This window comes from Hyaena hyaena, unplaced genomic scaffold (genome assembly GCF_003009895.1).
Source record: "Hyaena hyaena isolate Hyena2069 unplaced genomic scaffold, ASM300989v1 scaffold_1089, whole genome shotgun sequence".
In the NCBI taxonomy this organism is placed as follows: domain Eukaryota; kingdom Metazoa; phylum Chordata; class Mammalia; order Carnivora; family Hyaenidae; genus Hyaena; species Hyaena hyaena.
The window spans coordinates 132,738-155,531 of NW_024081721.1; the positions used below are offsets into that span (position 1 = coordinate 132,738).

The following is a 22,794-nucleotide window of genomic DNA, read 5'->3' on the forward strand; positions in this document are numbered from 1 at the left end:
TTCTGTTCTGAAAGAGGGTTTACTGATTTCCCCTGGGCTTATGTGAATAGGAAGAAAATGCTAGGGCAGGATGGAGGGAAAGGATAGGAAAGGAACAGCCCACACTTCTGCACCTCAACTGCTTGGCAAAGCCAGTATGTACAAGTCTTTCAAGGTTCAAATAAACACATGGAAGGTAATTACATGTGATCCAGATGTAGAAAGGGGTTGATCCAAGGCCAGATATCCTTATGGGCCAGATATCCTGCAAGGTTGCCCACAGAACTCAACCACATGAGGCAGCCTATTTTCACAGCGAACCCACACAGGCCAATGATGGAAAATCAGAGCCCTCAGACAGAGGATTGCAATTGTCTGTCCAAGTGTGAGGGTCACTTTTCTTTCTTTTTTCTCTACTCCCAAGTCAAGAGAAGTAAGAACCCGAAAGGAGAGTGAAGAGGATTGGAATATCAGATCATATCGTCTACCCACTGCAAGTCTCCCAAACTAAAACTTGGCCAGCGCTGGAGAATAGGGAAGAGGTTTGTGTCAAACTGGAGAAGAAATGAAGTAATAAAATGGACAAAACTAGTGGGAGTTTTTGATCTAAAACTAAGCAGGAAACTGTGGAATCTACTTCGGTTTTAACTGGGGAATGTGAAAGAGCAAAGGTAGTACTTAAAAAAAATAAAACCTTTTATTGGAGACTACCAAGCTCAGCCAGTTTAAAGAAAACAGTAAGACTGTTAAAAGTCTACGTTAGTATAAGAAGAAATTCAGCTTAAGGAAATGCACAGATTGCACTGTATGAGAGAAAAAAGCCTCAAAATGCAGAATATGAACTGAGGGGATTTTACCTCAAAACTCTTAAGAGGGTTGGCTGAGATTTATCTTTCTCTTTCTTCTTTTGCCACTTCTATAAAGGCAGTGCCCATTTTGGCTATATTTGTGGATGATTATTGCTATACACAGACTTGTTTTCAAGAAGTGATACTTGTTTCTTCAACAACAGGTTATTAATACTGCATAAATATGGATATAGAGGTATGCACTTACTATTATAATTGATAGTTTATCATCATATTTAAATAAAATCTGTCAGAGATATGATCAGTCACACATTTAATTATAAACTTAAATGGCTTCCCCCCCCCATTAGCCATAGATGGTACCCAGTTTGTGTGAACACCTGCCATCAGGATTACTGTTCTATAGCACTGATGTCCTCTTAGATCAGCTGGAAGCTATGCAGGCAAAAAAAACAAACTATGCTGAGCAGATAACTTCCCCTGAATACAATTTCTGAATCTAAAATAAGGAATCAGAGCACTTTCCACACGTCTTGCTGATCCACTCACAAGTATTCATATGTTTACACACTAAATATTCTGAACACACTAAATATTCTGAATAATGTGACTTAAAAACTGAAGCTCTTTCCTTCTCCTTTCCAACATACATGTGTAAGTGATCTTAGTCAAGTCACTCTTCTAAATTAAGCACCAAGATCATTAATAACTGTAAGTGATCCTTCTCAGCCCCCACAATTATACTCCACATGTTTATTGATTCTAAAACAAAAGAAAACAAAAACAAACAGATTGGATTTTAGCCCTGGACACATGTTGGAAGAGACAGCTGTCTCTGAGACCCTCCTGAATTGCCTCTCTCTTTCCTCACATGCTGGTTTTCTCTGTTCCCTGATCCCCGGGAACCTTTGTGCTCCTGATGCTCTTTCTTTCCTGAAAACTCACCTAGTCCCACCCTCTCCTCTTATCCCGCTGTCCCAGGAACCCCAATAGTCCTGTCCTTCTTACCCTGGTCAAACATGTTACCTCACACTGTAAATTATACTCATATACTTGGAGAATAGGATTACTTGAGCATGGGGCTCAATGGCATTTTGAGATAATATCTTCCCACCCTTTACATTTATTAGATGAGAAAACCAAAAGATTAAGGGACCTGTCTAAGGGGCTATGACTAAAACCCAGAGTTCCTAAACCACTGCTCCAGGTTCGTTCCGTAGTACCATATTCTGTGTCTGTTACGGATGAATGACCGAATGTTTCTGTCCCCCACCCCTAAATTTATATATTGAAGCCCTAACACCCACTGTGATGATATTGGGAGGTGGGACCTCTGGAAGGTGATTAGTTTTAAATGAAGTCATAAGAGTGGGGCCCACATAATGGGATGAATGCCCTGAAAAGAAGAATAAGAGATTGGAGCTGTCTCTTAACTCTGCCACGTGAAGACACAGCAAGAAGGCTTTCAGCGTCCATCTACAAGCTGGGAGGATGCTCCTCATGGGGAAATGGAATTGGCCAACACCCTGATCTAGGACTTCCCAACCTCCAGAACTGTATGAAATAAATTCCTGTTATTTAAGGCACATGGCCTACGTAACTTTTTTTTATTGCAACTTGAGCTGATTAACATAGTGTCCTAACAACCATTAAAACATGATTTGGAGGACAATTTTCTGCTTACATTACCTCTGGCAAGACACTTAATACATGGGCCCTTCACTTTCCTAGTCTATAAAAGTTGGAATTGATGAGGTTCAGCAAGGTACCTTCCAGTTACAGGGCTCTATAATTTTAATCCCTGATGATTTATCAGGCATTTACTCTATGCCAGGCATTTTTTCAAGCATTCTACATAGGTGTGTTTGATAATCCTCATATTTGTTGCAGGTAACGACTCCTTCTACCTCACAGACAAAGATATTATGGCTTATAGAGGTCAAGTAACTTGCACAGTTATCCAATCAGTGGACCAGGGATTCAAATTCAAGTTTATCTGACTCCTAGGCCTTGGTTCTTTACCACAGTGCTATACCACCTCCTGACATCCTGACACAGATACCAGCTAAGGATTTCGCCTGAAACTAATACACACTCTAGAAATCATTTCTTGCCACTTTCCTACGGTGCTTTTCTTTAATCTCTTTGTCTGGCTTCCTGTTTCCTAACCCTCAGAAGTCTCATGTTCTCCAGATTGCCTTCTTTCTTCCCAAAGTTCTTCATTTGTCCTGCACCTATAAATTCCCTCTCCAACCACCAAAACTCCAATGATATTTTCCTTTCTACTTTTAACTTTTTTTTGGAACTTTTAAAGAAAAGCTTGTTAACATAGATATATTTTTGTGTAAATTGTTTGTAAGCAGGAATACTTTTCTTTCCTTTGTCTAACCTACAAAAAGAACAGAGTATGTGGGCCTTATTTTACATGTAGACAATGCCAAATCATACACTCGACTTGCCTCTTCTCCATCCTTCCTCATTTTAGAAAGTGGGACCAACACCACAGTTTCTAAGGATCTGGCCTCCTGTGGTTTAGACTAGTGCTGGGTGGGGCTAGGAGCGTAGAGGGAGAAGATGTTAAATTGAAAGTAACATCCTGATTGCATTTGGGGATCTAAGAGTCCAGATGAACTGTGCACACACGACAGATGTGCCTTGAGCTACCCACCTTAATTGGGCCTGTGGTTCCAAATGATTTCAAGTTGTGGCAAAAGAGAAATGGGGAGTCACTAACATCAGCACATGTGCTGTAATAAAATAAATTCTGCTTGACATATAATTAATGCTGAAATCTATGCTCCTGGAATTTTAAATTAGTCCAATAGATGTCTACATTTTCCATTACTTACTCTTAGAAAATATGGTACTGAATTGAGTTCCTAACTCAGCTTTTTTTCTTTTTTTACCCCCTGAATACATATACAGTTACTTTAAAGGCAGTATAAGCATCTTTTTCATAAAGTTTCCTTAACAAAATTTCCTTTAACAGTAAGGCAATTCCTTTGCTATATGAATGTTTCATAAGAATAGTAGCCTAATAATAAAAATCCTCTCTACCCCTCAGCTTTTTGTTCTTGCACAGCCCTCTCGCAAAAGTGGATAATCATCATATTGTGCAGTGAACAAATCATGTGTTTGAACACAGCCGGAGGGGCAGGTTTATAGGTGTAAGGCAAAGCTAGCTTTGAAATACCTAGTTTCCCTGGAACCTTAGTTTCAAATCACAGCTGGGGCAGCTGCTTCACCCTTCAGTCTTGAGTCACAAATAGTGTGATTTATTCTGTGAGGATATTAAAGGTTCCCTGGGATGTTATCCATAAGATTTAGAGCTGTGTTTGATGTCCTGAGAAAATTTCTGGGACATTCTTGCTCACTGTCATGAAATAGCATGTCCCCTGAAGTCAGCTAATACCGTTTAATTCTATTCCTTTGGGAAATTCAACAATGACTTAGTAGTGTTCTATAAAGCCCCCACAACTTCCCTGACTATTTTTCTGTTGATTTATGTGATGATATTATCATTGTTCTTGTACAGATTGAACTTGCCTGGCAGGAATAAGTATCCTGTCCACTATATCATATACATGTAAAAACAGAATTAAGCACATTCCATTTCCAATGCTCTCTATCACTGCACAAGTGACTTAGCAGTCTCCAACCTCAGTCTTTCCATTTGTAAAATGATGATAATAATGTCTGTCCTGTCTTCAAGTCTGTGTTTCTGTTATGGTCTGAATTGTGTTTCCCAAAATTCACATGTTAAAGCCCTAACCCCCCGTGTATCTGTGTATCTCTATTTAAACAAAGGCCTTCAAGGAGGTATTTAAGATGAAATGAAGTTCCAGGGGTGGGAGCCTAATCCAATAGAATTGGTGTGCATATAAGAAGAGACCAGGTGAGCATATGCACAGAGAGGAAAGGGTCATGTGAGGGCCCATCAAGAAGGCAGCTACCTGCACGCCAGGAAGAGAGGTCTCAACAGAAAGCAATCCTACTGGCACCTTGATTTTAAACTTCCAGGCTTCAGAACATGAGAAAATAAATTGTTTTTGTTTTGACCACCGAGTCCAAGATATTCTGTTATGGCAGCTCTAGCTGACTAATGCAGTTTCCAACCTAGAACTTTTTTTTTTTTTTTTTTTTTGCAATCCAGACCTACATGTTCATCTGTCTATAAAGTATCACTCTTAGGGGCGCCTGGGTGGCTAAGTCGGTTAAGCGTTCCACTTCAGCTCAGGTCATGATCTCGTGGTTCATGGGTTTGAGCCCCGCATCGGGTTCTGTGCTGGCAGCTCAGAGCCTGGAGCCTGTTTCAGATTCTGTGTCTCCCTCTCTCTCTCTGCCCCTCCCCCGCTCGTGTTCTGTCTCTCTCTGTCTCAAAAATAAATAAAAACTATAAAAAAACAGATATCACTCTTAAATTTTCCTAAGGCATTTCAACTTTAACATGACTAATTTCATTATCATTCCCCCCAATACATTCTCTTTCACCTGAATTACATCCATGAATAGAATCACCAGCTTTCCATCCACCCTAACTAAAAATGAAGCAGTCATTCGTGATTCTTCTCTTACTTTAATCCACCTCAAATTTGTTACTGTGTCTTAACACGTTCACCATCTAAATAGCTCTCAGATCTAATTTCTTCTCTCTGCTCCCACTGACAATTTAATTGAAGCCTTAACTTCTTGAGGTATTACTGGAATCTTCTGGTACTTGATTTTTCTACCATATGCATTTTAATGTTTTTCTCCCTCAAATTAGTCCCCTTTAGTTAATCAAGTGAAGTCCTGTTCTTGCAGTTATAATCCATATAGTCTTTAGGATAAAATATAAAGTACTTAAAGGGCACTCATGAGTTAGTTTCTTTACATCTTAAAGTCCTGTTCATGTGCTTCCATTCCAAACGTAAAGTACTACTTATAATAACTGGAATCTTCTCTGCTTTCTCAGCCTACAATGCTTTTTCATCATCCCATCCTCTGTGTCTGAAATTATATTTCAATATGCCAACACCTGTTTATCCCTTAATGTTCTATTTAATTAACACCTTTTCCTGAAAGTCTTTCCTGCATAGTTGTGCAGCATCCCCTTTGTAAGGGTGAAGTACTTCCCTGCAGCCATTATTCTTTTAACATTGGGTTTATTATGTTATTTTTTTTTTAAGATTGTCCTTTAATTGTTTTGTTTTAATCTCATCCCTATTTGACTTTAAATTCTTTAAGGGCTTCCTCTGATTGTGGCATGAGCAAGCAGTCAATTTGTTGACTAAATGAACTGACTACTAAGTAAATACACCTGGTTTTCCTAAAATCGGGTTCTTCTATTTCTTGATTAAAATTTTAGCATACAAACTCAAACTAATTTCTTAATTATTCTGGAATTGTAGAATAATATTGAACTATATTTTTACATACTATTTTCTCTACTGTTCAAAAAATTTAATACTATACATATACATGCAGATATTTAGTATGTATTTGTTAACCTACACATTAATTATTTGGAAACTTTGAAACATTCCAAGAAATCACTAGAGCTCGATTTGAGGACTCAGATCATGTCTACAGCCATACCACCCTAAACGCTCCCGATCTCGTCTGAGGACTCAGATCATGAGGAAAAATATTGGAGGGATTTTTACAAGCAAAAATAATTATTTAATTAAATGAATTTAGAAGGGGATGGTCGACAGAAGTCTATCACTGGCAAATTAGCTAAATGCTAGGCATTTGAAGAGAAACTCTTTTCTATCAGATAAAACATGTCAATGTAGAATTAGAATTTCTTGCATCTCAGAGGGAAAAGATATAACAAGTGTAAGAAAAAAGTGATGTCTGTTTGTGAGGAAGTGTGTCTGTGTGGGAGAGTAGATCTATTTAGGTAAGCAATCAGAGCATTTATTTATTTCCAAAGTATTTGCAAAGGCTTGTTTGTATGTTGTTTAGACTCTGCTACTAATAACATTGGTTCAAAAAAAGAGCCATACTCTAAAATTTAGTCCTATTTAAGAAATGACCAGTTAAAGGTATATCTATCAAAATTAGAATAGCCTATAACATTCTATTGTTCCAATTGTTATTTTGTTTTAGGTCTTCTTTGGAAACAAGTCTTCCATTTTGAACCACCAAATCATTTAGTCCTTTATGGGACTCTCTCGTCATAATTATCTTTTAAGAAAAGTTTCAAGAGCCTTACTTTAATGAGACTCTTTCTTTGTCTCTGAAAACGTAAGTGGAGGTTGGATGATGGTGCTCAAAGAGCAGATAACTGAAATTGCCTTGGAATTAACTGGTTAGCGATTTTTTTTCTTTCTCTCTTTATTTTTTTCTGACACACAGTTTTAAAAAAGTAGTTTACTGTTCACATTTCTTAGAAAATGGCATTTACTGCTAGTCAGAATTTGAAAATTATTGATTTGAATTATGAACCAAATAATATTTACATGCTCTGTCTTTGAAGGAAGTTCTTCTCTAAAATAGTACTTTTCTCTGTATTAGTATTTTACATTAGACAAATCTAATAATGCTTACTCTTTATTTTCTTACTTTTATTCTTTAACTTTTTTCTCTTCCTCTTTATTTCCATTAGCAACAGAACAAAATAACTGATTTATTTTAATGATTTTTCTGATTACAGAAAATCATTAAATGATTTTTATTTTGACAAATAAGGAAAATAGGGTCTAAGAAGGTATGCTATTGATGAATATTTCTTGTTTTCTTTTCAAGAAGTCTGGAAAGGTATACACAGACAAAGAATCCAGCAAGAGAAAGTCTATTATTTTTGCATGGCAAATTCTGATTCAGATCACCTAATTTATGGTCTCATTTCTCTCTCTTGGATTGGTCATACCATTGGTAATCAATAAAGTGGTTCTTTCAGTTTGAAGGCCTTGAAATGTAGGCAGAAAATAGGCTAAGGAGTATCTGAGTTTGTAACAAGATTGAGCCATTTAATTGCTGTGTGACTTTTGGTCCCTGACTTAACTTCTCTGAGCCTCAACAATACCTAACAGCTGCTGTGAGGATTAAATGATATAATTTGGGAAAGTACCTAATGAAAGTCTGCCATTAATCTCAGCTTAATAGTAGTTGTTCTTGCTATTCCTAGATAGATGCAATTTTCTTTAGATTTCATAAGTATTTTTGGTTACAGTGTGGCTCATTTTACAAACACATGCAAAGTGTTTCCCCAAACACAACTGAATGGAAAACCTAAAGTTTTCTCAATCAGAATAACTGCTAAGTTAAAGGTATTTCTTACTTGAATGGTACTTAGCCAACATGCTCAATTTATTAAAAACAGTTAAGAAGAAGGGTAGAGCTTTCTACACTGTTCAAGAGAAGTCTGGCTTCAAGGATATCCAACTTCAGTATCTTCAGTTTCTGTCATGTCATTGTTGAAAGCAATCACTACACTAAAAACCAAAACAACCACTACACTAACAAACAAGACAAAGGTACAGTAATAACAACAGCAATGATTGAAATCAAGGCACTGATGTAAGAACACTAAGGTAATTGATTCAGCAAGCACTCTAAAGTGGTCATGACTACTACTGGTAAGACTGAATATATCTGAGTATTTTTCTTAGTTTTTCAACATATACTGAATAGCTGCTCTACATATATCATTTATACTTGACCCATAGAGCTGAGTTTGTTGTTTTCAATATTTAATCTGAATTGGTTGAGCAGGCAAAGGAGCAGCAGTCATAAGCAGAAGATGGACATCGACATGTAAACCTTGATACCATATAAATGGCTGACTGGTCCAGATACACAGCGGCAGTTTGTTTTTTCATGAGACACATGTTAATCACTTCCACGTTAAGTCCACATAGTAGTGGAGAGGATAATTATGCCTTTCAGTGTTTGCCCATTTCAAAACAACCCAGAAAGATAAGCTGTAAAATAGGAGTTAAGACTTTAGAAGATTAATAGAAATAATGTTATTTAGAAGTTCTTTTTTTAATTGTAAAAATGTATATATTTTTAAGCAAAATCTTATTTAGAAGTGGCTTCTTTCTCTCACTCCCAACCACATTAGAAAAACAGATTAAAAAGTTTGCCTAATTGAGAATGAGAAAGGAACTAGACCACTGTTAGTTTTATTCTTCCCTTTCACATGCCAAGATAACCTGAGGGGAACTTTGTGGTTTGAAAAAGCACATGGTTAAAACATACTGGAATAAATTTTTCTATATGTAGGGATGCAATGGTTTAGGCCAAAAGAGTAAAAGTGACTGGTTCTAGTTTATGCAAGTATTTATTTATTCAAAAGATAGATTCTAACCACCTACATAGAGCTGTTAACATAGTGGTGTCCAAAACATGGCAGTACAGTAGTGACCTAGACACTGTGGTGATCATGATGACCAAAATTCTTGGCCTTGTAGCTTACATTATAGTGGGGAAAGGACAGATGCTAAACAAATACAAAAATGAATAAGCAAGATAATTGTAAGATGTCATATAAACAACTGGAATGCAGAACTTTAGATAGCTTAGTGCACCCAGTAAAAGAACATCTTTAGACACAAATCTAGAGTCCAAAAATACAATTAAAATATCTACAGATGTTTCATTCCTAAGATATCAGTGCATTTTAAAAGAACGATACTTAAAGCAAAAGAATTAAAAATGTATAATTATCAACACTTTTTGAACTAAGTTAATGACTGCTTAATATATTTCTTCTTTTCATGTTTTACATATTTGAATATATTTTTGGAATCAGGGAATGCTGACTGTCCTTTCAAATTTGAAAATAAAGAGAAGTTTAATGAGTTTCTATTTGGAGTAAGTTAGTGAGGAAGTTCAGTGTCAGTTTAAAATAACAGAATCACATTTCTCATAGCTTTCTAAGGGTAAGCCATTTTGATTTTTTGGATGCAGCTTTGAATTTGTATTAAATACATCCTCTTGTGGTTTTATAGATCTTCTATGAATAATTAACACCCAAATGTTCATAAATATTAATTATTGACCGTGGGTAATATATTGTTAGGCATTGTGAGAAAGCTATTGAAGTGAAGGACTGCCTAGCCTCAGAGGCACATACAACTTCAGTGGGTGAAGTAAGGTATACTTTACACATGGTCTTAACATTGTGAGAATCAAATAATTGTAAAACAATTTTTGTTACATAAATTTAATTAGGAAGAAATTTTTGTTCAGAATGATTACAGAAAGGTCAGATGTAAATTAACTCCTAAGAAATAAGTAGGACATGGATGGGTATGAGTAAGACATGGATGGCTATGAGTACAAAAGAAGTTAAGTGGTAGGGAGTATCCCAAAATTAGACTGTCATAAGCAAAGTCTCTGTGATAAGAATAAGCAAGGCAATAATGACCTGAAAAATCTGACTAGAACAGAGAGTTTATGGAAAAAGAATTGTAAAGACAGGTTTGGTGATAGATTATGAAAGACCTTAAATATCTAGCTAAGAAGATGGGGTCTGTTCTATAGCTAGAATTAGGGAGAGTAATGCAGGCATTCCAGATTTTTTAATAGGGAAGAGATGTTAAATTTATATAAGATGAGATTGGTCAAATCCTGAGCATTCAGTTTGCAAATGAGGAGAGTAAGTTCCATAGAGAGTGATTATCTTGCCTGAGGTCAGGCAACTGGTGCATTTTTATAGCTTCTCAAGATGAGAGGACAAGTTTTTCACATAATTTCATTGTTGAAAGTGGCTATGGTACATGGGAGGGCAAAGACACAATCTAGACTAATTCTGATGAAATGATTGAGGCTTCATGAAGGTCCAAATCAGTGTTTTTTGACTTCTTAAAACCTATTCTCTCTTTTGATAAATAAAATCAATCTCACGTCCTTCTTCAGTACTCTTCAGAAACTTTGAGATCAATTAAATTATTTTGATGATAAACAATCAAATATTATAATGCTGAATTTGATTTTGCAAACAACACATACTACTATTGACGTGAGCTACGTCTATCTCTCCTCACTCCTGACAATGAGAACCTCTTTGAGGAAAGAATCCCTAGAGTTTACAGAACTTGGTGACTGGATATGAAGCTGAGAGAGGAGGTGGTAAGGATGTATCCAAGGCTTAAGCCACCAGAGTGTTCATTCAAGGAATGTCAACAGGTCAGATAGTTTTGAGAAAAGCCACATGAACATAAACAAAATTGTTCTGAAGCACAAGATTTTTCAGAGCCTTAAACATCTTGAAGTGCACTGTGACTTTCCATGACATCCAGACCCTTGAAAGTTTACTTTTGACCACTGAGCCCTAACTGCATGGGAGGGTGGATCCTGAAAGACGTTTTTGAGATATGCATCTCTAAGTTAAAAGGTCTCTGCCTGACAGCTCTATCATCAAGTGACAGAGACCCTGGACCCAGTGTCTTCCTGCCTTAACCTTTTGCCCTGATTTTAATACTTCTACCAACCAGCGACTTTGCCAAATACCCTGGGCTTGACTAACTCCCAGCCCATGTTGGTCTAGGTCTACGTCTATTATGACCTTACTGGTACCAATGCCAGCCATCTATCTTTACTCATGCTTATTTTATAATTAACATCCTCCCAATTTTTAGGAACGTCATGAGATCAAACCCTGTGTTAGGCTCTGTGCTGACAGTTTAGAGCCCGTTTGAGATTCTCTCTCTCTCCCTCTCTCTCTATCCCTCCCCCACTTGCACACATGCTCTCTCTCTCTCTCTCCATAAATAAACTTTAAAAATCTCTCAATTTATAATCCTATCATAAAAAGTAATTTTCTAAATATTTTCACCTATTATGCCTAAGTTGGAAGCCTACTTCCCACTATGGTCAGAAACAGACAGATGAGTGGGTTAAAAGATGAAACCCAATTGCAGGATGTGATAAAGAAAGAAAGCATGTTGGGCTTTAACTCTCAGGCCAACTTTATACATGGCTCCTAATCTTCTAACAAGGTTGGTAGTGCCAGGTAAAAAAGAGTAGCAGGTAGCTGCTCTTTGTTTTTCCTCACTTAAAAAAAAAAAAAAATGAAGCACTTAAAGAAGATAGCAGGAGGTAAGAAGTGCTGCTATCTAATACTATAATACCCAGTTTGTCAAATAAGCTTTTTAAAAAAGAATCCCTTTAGGTGAATTAAACACACATGCATCTTTTTTTAAATGTTTATTTATTTTTGAGAGAGACAGAGAGCAAGCAGGAGAAGGGCAGAGAGAGGGAGACACAGAATCTGAAGCAGGGTCCAGGCTCTGAGCTGTCAGCACAGATCCTGATGCAGGGCTCAAACTCACGAACTGTGACATCATGACCTGAGCCACAGTTGGAATGTTTAACAGACTAACCCATTCAGGTGCCCCTATGCATGCATCTTTTAAGGAGAAAAATAAAATGAAAGATCAGAAGATAATATAAGAAACTAAATGTGGAGAGGAGGGAGTGATTGAGAGAAAGAATAATATGGAGAAAATTTGGAAAAGATGGGTTATCATAAAATGTTTAAAGGAGCTAAAGTGTTAAATATGAGATGAGTGTCCATAGGATAAAGGTCAAAGTAATATATTTAACAGCTAGTTTAAATAAATTTCACCTATAATCCTAAATGATTAAAAGTCCAGTATAATTTGAGCCTATCATGTCTTTGAAAAGGTCAAAGTTGAAATAGGCAATTTATTGCCATTAATTTCCAAGTTTATAAAAGCATTTCTAAGAAAACATTCCCTGCTCCATATCACAGGGGTTACTCTTTTATTTCCCATCAGAAATGATTCTTTCAATTTTATACAGAGTCAAAAGCTTCATCGCACTAACATCAAAGAAGTTATAACTACTTTGTAGGTAAGAGCCTCTTTATCACAAATGGGCCTCTCAGGCAGCTCCAAATTAGGAGCCATAGTTTAGGGAGTGAGAGGGCCTGAGGAGCTGTTAGTCCCATTTCTGTAGGAAGCACATTTAACATTGACTTGGAAAAGAATGTCTGGAAATACAATACGAAGGCTTTATCCGAATAATTGATTGAAATAACCTGTGTACATGATCAAAGACCATATTCAGCAGCTTTTACAGATCCTTTTGCTACACAGGGATTACCAGGCTTATGATGATATAATTTCAGAGCAGTAAAACCATGTTGAGTTTTTTTCTTCTCCCTAAGATACACTTCCAGTTATTGGTTTATCTTGTGTATCATTCACCCTTGATCATTGAAATTAAGCCTCTCGGTTTCACATCAATACATTGACTCGTTTTCTGGTAGTTAAGCACATGTTTTTTGTTGTTGTCTTGTTTGTGTTTTTGTCTTTGTTCACAGCAACGAGGCTGAGATTAAAATCCTTAAAAAAATAATCCATGGCAGCACTTACTTTCATTATTTTTTTATTAAACTCATTTCTGGAAAAAAACAATTCTGAATCATAAATGGTCAGGAATGTCTTTTTTTTTAAATCAAAGCATGTAACTGCTCAAAGATGATAAGATACAACAATTAATCATGATGCATTATTTATAGACAAAGGGAGATGTCACAATAACTATTTGCTCCCCAGAGTATCATGACCTCAGACTGAACTTAAGGAAATCGTGTTAGTCAGATCAATTAAACAATAAAACATAAAGACGTTCAAGAATTTCCTTTGAAGCATTTAAAGAATAGGCCCATGAATTCAAAGATCAGGCATTCCTGAAAGCAAGAAGGGAGAAGAGGTGGCAGTTGTGAGGGCTTGAGTAGAAAGATTTACAAGAAAAGGAGCAGTGATCCTTGTAAGAAGGTGACACACCGAACATTTGACCACGGGAAGTGAGGAGCCTGTTCTACAGATTCTCAGGGAAGGGCCTTATTTATCAAAAGTGAAATATTTATCAGGATTCTTGTCAGGTAAATCTTATCTTGGTTCCTGATTCAAGTCTACTTTGCTTGACATAGTTGACAAGTTTCTGAAAAATTAACTGTAAATGAAATTTCATTAAAAAAAAACACAATATTTTAAAGGCTCTGTCTGGGGAGAGCATTCAAGAATCAACAAGGAAGCCAATCAAGGATAACATTTTGAAATGAGAAATATTACTCCCTCATTCCCTTGCTTCTTGGTTTTGGAAGTCAGCATTCGGTGTGCTGCATTTCCTAGCAGAATAAATACACAACTATACCCAGAATGATTCCAGAAGTAGGAGGAGTAGAATCAATTCTCTGAAGCAGAGTCTGTGTATTTAAAAGCTGCTTGCCAGCTTATAACTTGTTTGACTGAACTGGTGAATTGGTGATCAATGGACAGTTCAGTTAACAATATCAAGTCATTTGTACATGGCTTTCTATCCTATGGCGTTTCAAAAACAGTACACTATTGGGGCGCCTGGGTGGCTTAGTCGGTTGAGCGTCTGACTTTAGCTTGGGTCATGGTCTCGCGGTTCGTGGGTTCGAGCCCCGCGTCGGGCTCTGTGCTGACTGCCAGCTCAGAGCCTGGAGCCTGTTTCAGAGTCTGTGTCTCCCTCTCTCTCTGACCCTCCCCTGCTCATGCTGCCTCTCTCTTTCTCTCCTAGAAATAAATAAAAATATAAAAAAAAAACAACAACAGTACACTATAAATGACAAAAGTAAGGTCATTCAGGACTTATTCTTCTAAACATGGCAATCTCCAAAAATGAGCTCAATAAAAATAACAAGGAAAGGTGAAAATGAAGAGTCCTACTGATTGTGTATGTTTTTGAAGAACTGTGATCTTGCATTATCCTATTAGTTTTATTAAATTAGGAACATACAAAGTAAAAAAAAAATAGGATATGAATTCTGTCTGTGTCAAATGTTAATACTTTATTCATGTATGATTGAGTTAAGTTTGCAGCAGATGAAGGTTAGGCAAGGGTAATGGTGATTATCTGACCCCAGAGTCATCTAAACAGAGCTTTCTCCTTTCTATGCTGAAGTAAAGTGGTTTGCTATTGACTTTTTCCCATGTGCTAGTTCTTGAAACTTTCAAGCTTCTCTAAATAAATTCATCCATCCATCTGGTTTTCATGCCATTCACAAATGTTTAAGCTTCATGAAAGCACTTTTTTATATTCTTTATTTTTTAAAACAGTTTATTTAATTAATTAATTAATTAATTAATTAATTTTTATTTCTAGGAGAGAGAGAGAGAGAGACAGCATGAGGAGGGGAGGGTCAGAGAGAGAGGGAGTCACAGACTGAAACAGGCTCCAGGCTCTGAGCTGGCAGTCAGCACAGAGCCCGATGCGGGGCTCGAACCCACGAACCGCGAGATCATGACCTAAGCGAAAGTCGGAGCTTAACCGACTAAGCCACCCAGGCGTCCCTTTTTTATATTCTTTAAAATAGTCTTATTATTTAACTGAATATACTTATCATAAGTGTTACAAGTGTGGATATTTGTAAAACATCTATATGAATAAAGTACAATAATGTATTTTACATACTGTTGTGTGGTATATAAGATTTTATTTTTTAAAAGGGTTCTATGAATTAAAAAAGTTTGAAACCAATTATGTTAGTACCAACCTTAAAGATGTTTGGGGTCGAAAGCAGAAGTCTGAATATTTCAAGATAGAATGTGACAATGGTTAAGGACATTATTCCAATTTTTATTCATGTTTTTGCTTTTTTTTTTTTTTAGTTTACTAAGCTCACTATTTCTTCTTTTGTTGATGAGAATTTTGCCTGGCTTCATGTTTACATAAGGAATGTATATCAACAAAGTCCATTGTTTCTACCTTTAATGCATATCTTGAATTTGATTGCTTTATGTCAGTTTCATCACTATTAGCCTACTCCACATTTGGACTATATAAACTGTTCTGCCCATTATCATACTTATATCCCCCACTTGCACATAGACACATATAAAATCTATTTACCACACGAGAGCTGTGAAGCTTTTAAATTGTGAATCAGTTCACATCCTTCCCTGTTCAAAATCCATCAAAAATTTTCTTTCTTTCATAATAAAATCCAAAGTTCTTACTATGGCTTATGACAATCTGATCTCTAGTTATCACTTAGGCCTCACTCCCAACCCCATGGCTCACTCTAATTTACCTCCCGGCCTTTTCTGGTGCACCGTATTACCTAGCCCTCGGACCTGAAGGGTTTTTCCAGGCATTCAAATGGATCCCTCAGCCCCTCGCTTCATTCAGATATTTGCAGATTATCTTACTATCCCTACAAACAGCATCCTGAACACTGCTCTATTTGCCTTAATAATGCTTGTCACCACTTGACATTACACATTTGTTTGTATGTTTTCTTTTTTCCTTCTAGAGTATAAGCCCCTAACAGCACAAACTTTGTTTTGTTCACTGATGCAACCCGGCAACTAGGAAGTACTCAATAAAGATTAGATAAATGAATAGATAAGTAAAGGAATGTGCATGCTCTTTCTCTTATCCTGCTGATGCAGACTAACACCAAAGTAAGCCACAGAAATAGTGCTTACTATTTTACATCATTTAATCCTGGAATATCTTCACAACTCTGACATGGTGACTGTTTTTGAGATGTTAACCCAAGGTTAAAGCAATTAAAAATCAAAATTTTAGAAAAATCGATCCATCTAAGATAGTTTTCAGCCCAATTCTATGATAATTTAAAAATTGTATAATTCTAAAGAGATGACCCATAATAAATTCCCATGTAGCTACAGCCTTTATCATACTTTATCCTGTTTCAGGTGAACCTTCATTTCTTTAGGTCTATTATACTAAAGAGACATATAGTAGTTAGGAGTGTCTGGAATTACACTACTCAAATCCCAGGTTCAGTACTTAATAGCTAAGTAACTTTGGGCAAGTTACTTAATGATTTAAGTCTCATTTTCCTTATCTAGAAGATAAGGATATTAATATAATCTGTTCTACAATAACACATGTTTCTTTAAAGTGAATTAGCTCATGTCAGATTAACATATGGGGAATGATGTTAGCATAATGCAGAAGTCACACTGGTTCATAAGCAATTTTTTACAGCATACTAATGTTATATGCCACTTAGAAGCAGTAGCTGAATGCAAAGTACAGGAAAGAGTTGAACACAATAAATCATGGAGGAGTAACAGTAGTTTTCTAGTAGTTTCCAGCAGTATCAAAGTCCTCTTGGCTTTAAGTGGCCACAGGCTCTCTCATTAAAGATTCTAAGAAGAGGGTCCATCTCCATCTAGGTACCTTTATCTTATACCCTTTAAATTAATATCTTATATTTACGTTATTATTTCTTTATTAGAAATGTAACATCTTTAAAATAATTCTGGCACTTATTACTTAGATTGTTATTATTTTGCCTAGTGCTCTAATAACAATGCTGAAAGAAACTTTGAATAGTCTGGTCCAACACATTTCCCCCATAATTCCTCTTCCTGCAGTAAATGATTCTACAGAATGTGAATTTTCTTTAGGAAGGAATACATTTTAGGGGAGAATTACATGAACTAATCCATGTGAAACATATTAGAGTGTCCACCACCTAATAAATATTCAAAAAACAATGCTTATCCCATACTCTTAGTATGTCTCTGTGTGCACATATAATTTTTTGGGAGATTACTAAAATTTAGGCACTGTGTTAAACACTGGTGATACATATTAAACAATGAATCAGGATATGCATATTGCTTCTTTCAACAGTTTTGAAAATATATTTTAAATTGAATTGGCTTCTGTTTCCAGTGGTACAACAGTTTAAATGTTCTAAGGAAGTTTCCTGCAGAAAAAAAAAAACCCAAATGATGGATTATAATTTAAAACATTTATTTTTAAATCCATTAAATGCACTGAATGAGACAGGAGGAAATAAAAGATTACTCAGATATCAAAAAAAAAAAAATTAAGAGAAGGCAGAAACGTAGAGAGGTAAACAAGACTCAAACTCAAACTCACACTCACATTTGCTGAACTCAAACAACCTGGAGTTTTGTTTTTCCCATGTGGGATAAGAAACGAAGATTGTGCCCTAACTACAGGAAATTTAATAAGAAATCTACACAAAAATCTTGGAGCCCAAAAAGATAAACCTTTAGTGTAGGAGTGAGCTAAAATCAGATAGACAGCCTCTAGAGAACAAGGAAAATTAACTTCCTGCAACTTCGGTGCTGAGTGGAGAATTCTTCTGACTCTTACCTGGGTTTATATCTCATATACATAGTACCCCAGTGGTCAAAAAAAGCCTTAAGCAAATAATTTAGAGCTATCAGCCGCTAGGTAGAAGCAAAGGGAAATCCTCTTGAAGGAATCTACCTTCTACTGTGTCAGTCCTCACACTAACAGATAAGAATGCTCACAAATATGTTTCCAGAAATATGAGCTCTTATTCAAATACCCATTTTAACATAAAGAAACAGGGAACCATGAATCATAATTAGCAGGAATAAAAGATGGAGGAATCAGGCCCATATGGAGTTCATCTGTTAGAATTATCAAACACGCAACAAAAATATTTATATTTCATATGTTGAAAGAATTTAAAGAAAGAATAAAAAAGATGAACAAGAGAGAGACACTACCGTAAGATAAATAATTTTTATCAGAAATAAAAATGTGATTAATATAGATTTGAAGTTTTCTTTCTACACACACACACACACACACTGCAAAATATTAGAAATAGCTGAAGAGAGAATTAATGAACAGGAAGACAGATTTGAAAAAATTGGCCAGAATCTAGTCTAGGGAGATAAAAAAAATTCAAAAACATGGGCTCTGAGCTAGCTGTCAGTACATAGCCCAACACGGGGCTCAAACCTACAATCCATGAGATCATGACCTGAGCCAAAGTCGGAAGCTTAACAGATTGAGCCACCCAGGTGTTCCCCAAAAAATAATTTCTAAAAGGCATACACCATGATTCCATTTACAGAGTATTAAAAATGCATGAAATGAAATGATATATTTTTGTAACAGCATAAAGGTGAGTGGTAAAATCACAGAGAAGCATAAGTGAATTTGAGTAATAAAGTTAAAAGCCATTCAAGTCATTCTTTCTTCTGATAAAGAAAATTAAATGGATGTGGTTGGGATAGATTACAGGGGGGTGTCAAATTTCATATTTTGATGTATCTTACTTGATGACGTGTGTGTGGGTGTCTGTTGTACTGTCATTTATAATTTATACCTGTTTTATATTCCTTTTTCTTAGTTAATAAAAACAATTAAAAACAAAATCTATACAAAATATTTGTGGGATATCAAACAACACTGATGCACTCTAGGTGTCTGAGGCCAACTCTTTCTCTCTCTCTCTCTCTTTTTAAAATACAACATTATGTAAGGGCATATGGGGCCAGCTTTTCACTTAAGAGGTAGCCAATTTTCAAGCCTCACTACCTCATTCATTCACTAATGCCAGACAATTCATTTCATCATCCAATAGTTTATGATTTGGTAATGTAAATAATTCTGAGGAAGGTAATAATGAAATCAGGTATACATTTCATCATTCAATGGTTTATGATTTGGTAACGTAAATAATTCTGAGGAAGGTAATAATGGAATCAAGTATACAGTTAAGTGTGAAAGTCTGAGATCAGAGCTTTGGCTGACTTTGTATGAAGAGGAAAACCTGCAAGTAAGCAGGGAAGAAGTGAGATAAAAACTAATGGGCAAAGTGGAGAAATAGAGTTTTTATGATCTCCAAAGATTTGTCTATTGCCAGCTCTGAGTCCATCAATACACTTATTTAGTGCTAACACAAAGGGATTTAGGGTAGGAAGACGTGGAATCTCTGAGTTTGTTTCCTCACTTGTAAAATGAGAAAAAGGTCATGAAGATATATAAGGTCTCTCCCATTTTCACACTCTATGCTTCTGTGATCACAAACACAAACACCATCTTAATTGCCTTATTCTACAAATATAGAATAAAAACTACTAACCTACCTGTGCTCATTAAATTCCATTGCAATTATGAACACCTGCATTGGAACCACAATTAACACATAATCATCTGTGCAGTCCACTGGTGGTTAATTAGGGAGCATTCTTCCCTTTGCATAAACATTTGGCAGCAATCCTCCATGTTGCCTATGCCAAGTTTATTTGTGACAGGAGAAACTTGGATTGCAGCATTAAAGAGGGAAGGTAGGGAGGTGGCTAACAATTTCTATTTGCAGAATTTTATTCAACTGCTGAGCTATTATTGTTGAGGGAAGATAATGTTTTGATCTTCTGCTGCCTTTATATTTAGTTTCCCTTTGATATGTTATTAAAACTTGGTATGCCCTAATATAAGTATGCTTGAAAACCATTGGTGAAAGAAACTCTTCTGTATGCTATGAAATTTTGTTAAGTGAGGTATACCATGATAATGAACAGCTGAAGCAAATCTTATGACTCAAAGAATAACAGAAATCAATGTTGATGATAGAGATTATTAATAATAATTAAATTGAGTCAAAATCAAATATAGCTTTACCAATTCATAAATTTTCCCAGAAAATTTTTATCTTTAATTTTATAGAAAATTAAAATTTATAGAAAAATTTTATCTTTAAACACAATGATAAAACCTGTGGTGTTTTTAAAATTGTTTTTAATGTTTATTTTTGAGAGAAAGACAGAGTGTGAGGAGGGGAAGGGCAGAGAGAGAGGGAGACAGAATCTGAAACAGGCTTTAGGCTCTGTGCTGTCAGCATAGAGCCCAGTGCAGGGCTCAAACTTGGGAATGGTGAGCTCATGATCTAGGCCAAAGTCAGATGCTTAACTGAGCGAGCCATCCAGGAGCCCCACGGCTGTGGTATTCTTATGTAAGCAGTGATAGGATGCCAAATGAGCACTGTATTTCATAAATGACAACATTAAAATAAAGCTTTTCCAAACCATTGAAAGCACTGGATAATTTAGTTTTATTAGTAATACAGAGAATAGATTATATTGTTGGTAAGCAAGCTGGTCTTTAAGGAGCAGCCAATATTATGTGTTGAACTAAGGCCAATTTAATCAGTGAGAAGAAATTCTTGAGCTAGAAATCCAACTTGCAAAAAACTTGACATTACTTGGAATAAACCCAGAGGGTCCACATTGAAAACTTCTTCTGTTGTTAAAGTTGGTCCTAAGTTTTTGAAATTTCTCACAAGTTAAAAATATGTCTCATTCAGCTTTCCCATGGGTATTGGTCCAGATTTCAAAATCAATGCCTTTTGGCTTATCCTCTGTCAGTGATCTACAAAAATAGGCCTGAATCAAGATAGTCAAGATAATGAAAACATGAGGAAATGAGAGGGACAAGGACTACTTACTTGATTTCACTATAGTTTATTCTAATATCAGCCACAATATGCATGCAATATCCATTTAAGGGAAAATCACAGTGTGTGTGTGTGTGTGTGTGTGTGTGTGTGTGTGTGTGTGTATGGTGCTCCAAAGTGCATTATCTATCTTTTGCAAAAGGACTGTGTTTTAATTTAAGAAGTATCTGAGTGTTCAATATTCTGTACAGCATTTATGAAGTTTAATATTAGAATTAAATCTCTACCACCCTTTTAAAGAATTAGCTAACATGTTCTAGATTAAAAGAAAGGCTACTCTGGGAAGAAATGAAAGTGACTTATTGTGGTAAGCCAAGTAATGTACCCCCTCCCTCCACTATGTCCATGCCCTAATCCCCAAAACCTGTGAATATATTACATTACATTATATGGTAAGGGATTTACAGATATGATTAAGTAAGAATTTTGAGGTGGAGAGTGTCCCTGGACTATCTCAGTGGGCCCAGTGTAATATAGTTTCCTTATAAGAGGGAGACTGGAAGGTCTGAGTGAAGAGAAGAAGTGATGGAGACAGAAAGCAGAGCACTTCCACTGGTGGGACAGGACTAGGAGCCAAGAAATGAAAGTGGGCAGCCTCTAGAAACTGAAAAAAGCAGCAAATTCGACTCTCCTAGAGTCTCCAGAAAGAATGCAGCTCTGCTAATACCTTGATTTTAGACGCATTTTCTGACTTTTGGTGTCCAGAACTAAGTTGGTGGTAATTTGTTACAGCAGCACTACTAACCTAATACATTTATTGGTGGCTCTTTACTGAGAAATGGAATTCTTTGTAATGAAAATTATACAATAACTCTCTCAAAATAAATATGCCATTGAATTAAGAAATACTAGTGGCACCTGGGTGGTTCAGTTGGTTGAGCGTCTGACTTTGGTTCAGGTCATGATCTCATGGTTCATGAGTTTGAGTTCCATGTCAGGCTCTGTGCTGACCCCTCAGAGACAGGAGCCTTCTTTGAATTCTGTATCTCTGTCTCTCTCTACCCCACTCCTGCTCACACTCTATCTCTTTATCAAAAATAAATAAGCGTAAAAAAATAAAAAAAAAAAGAAATACTAAAGAAAGATAACAGAAACCCATGTCCAACCTCATTTGTAATTCAATGAACTCAACAATTAGATATTATTATCAAATCCAGTTAGAGTGCAAGTCGGGTGATGGTACAGGAAACAGCCACTCTTTATGCATGCCAGAGAGAGTATAAATTCCTACAACCTTCAGAGAAAGCAATGTAGATCAAAAGAAGCCAACATCTGCATTCTCCATGCCAACAATTCCACTCTTAGAAAATAGTCCAAAGAAATAACAAAGGATCTATGTAAGTATTTAACCACAAGGCAGTTCATCTCAATATGAAGGTAATAAAAAATATTGAAAACAATCTGAATATCCAATAATCGGGGGTTACCTAATCATATCATAATAAATCATGATATTATAATAAGCAATTACATTAATTAACAATAGAATATTGGTCAGTATTAAAAGTGCTACTGTGAAAGATCAGTTACTTTCTCGAAAGATGCTCAAGGTAAATTCTTTTTTATAAAGTTATGTGCCACAAAGTATTTACAATAGAATACATTTTTGTATTATATACATGTTATAATATGTATACATATATACAGACTATACATAATATATTACGAATACATGTATTATATACATATAATATATACAGATTATACACATGCCTACACATGAAAACATAGCTTAGAAGAATATTGTCATCAAAGCTTACTATGAATATACCACAACTGAATTACAGGATC

General features: G+C 35.9%; 1 protein-coding gene across 1 annotated transcript in view; it reads right to left on the reverse strand.

The window, feature by feature from the left end:
- Positions 1-22,794, reverse strand: part of PIK3C2G (phosphatidylinositol-4-phosphate 3-kinase catalytic subunit type 2 gamma) — a 323,071-nt gene that overhangs the window by 132,700 nt on the left and 167,577 nt on the right. The gene's annotated exons all lie outside the window — the stretch shown is intronic.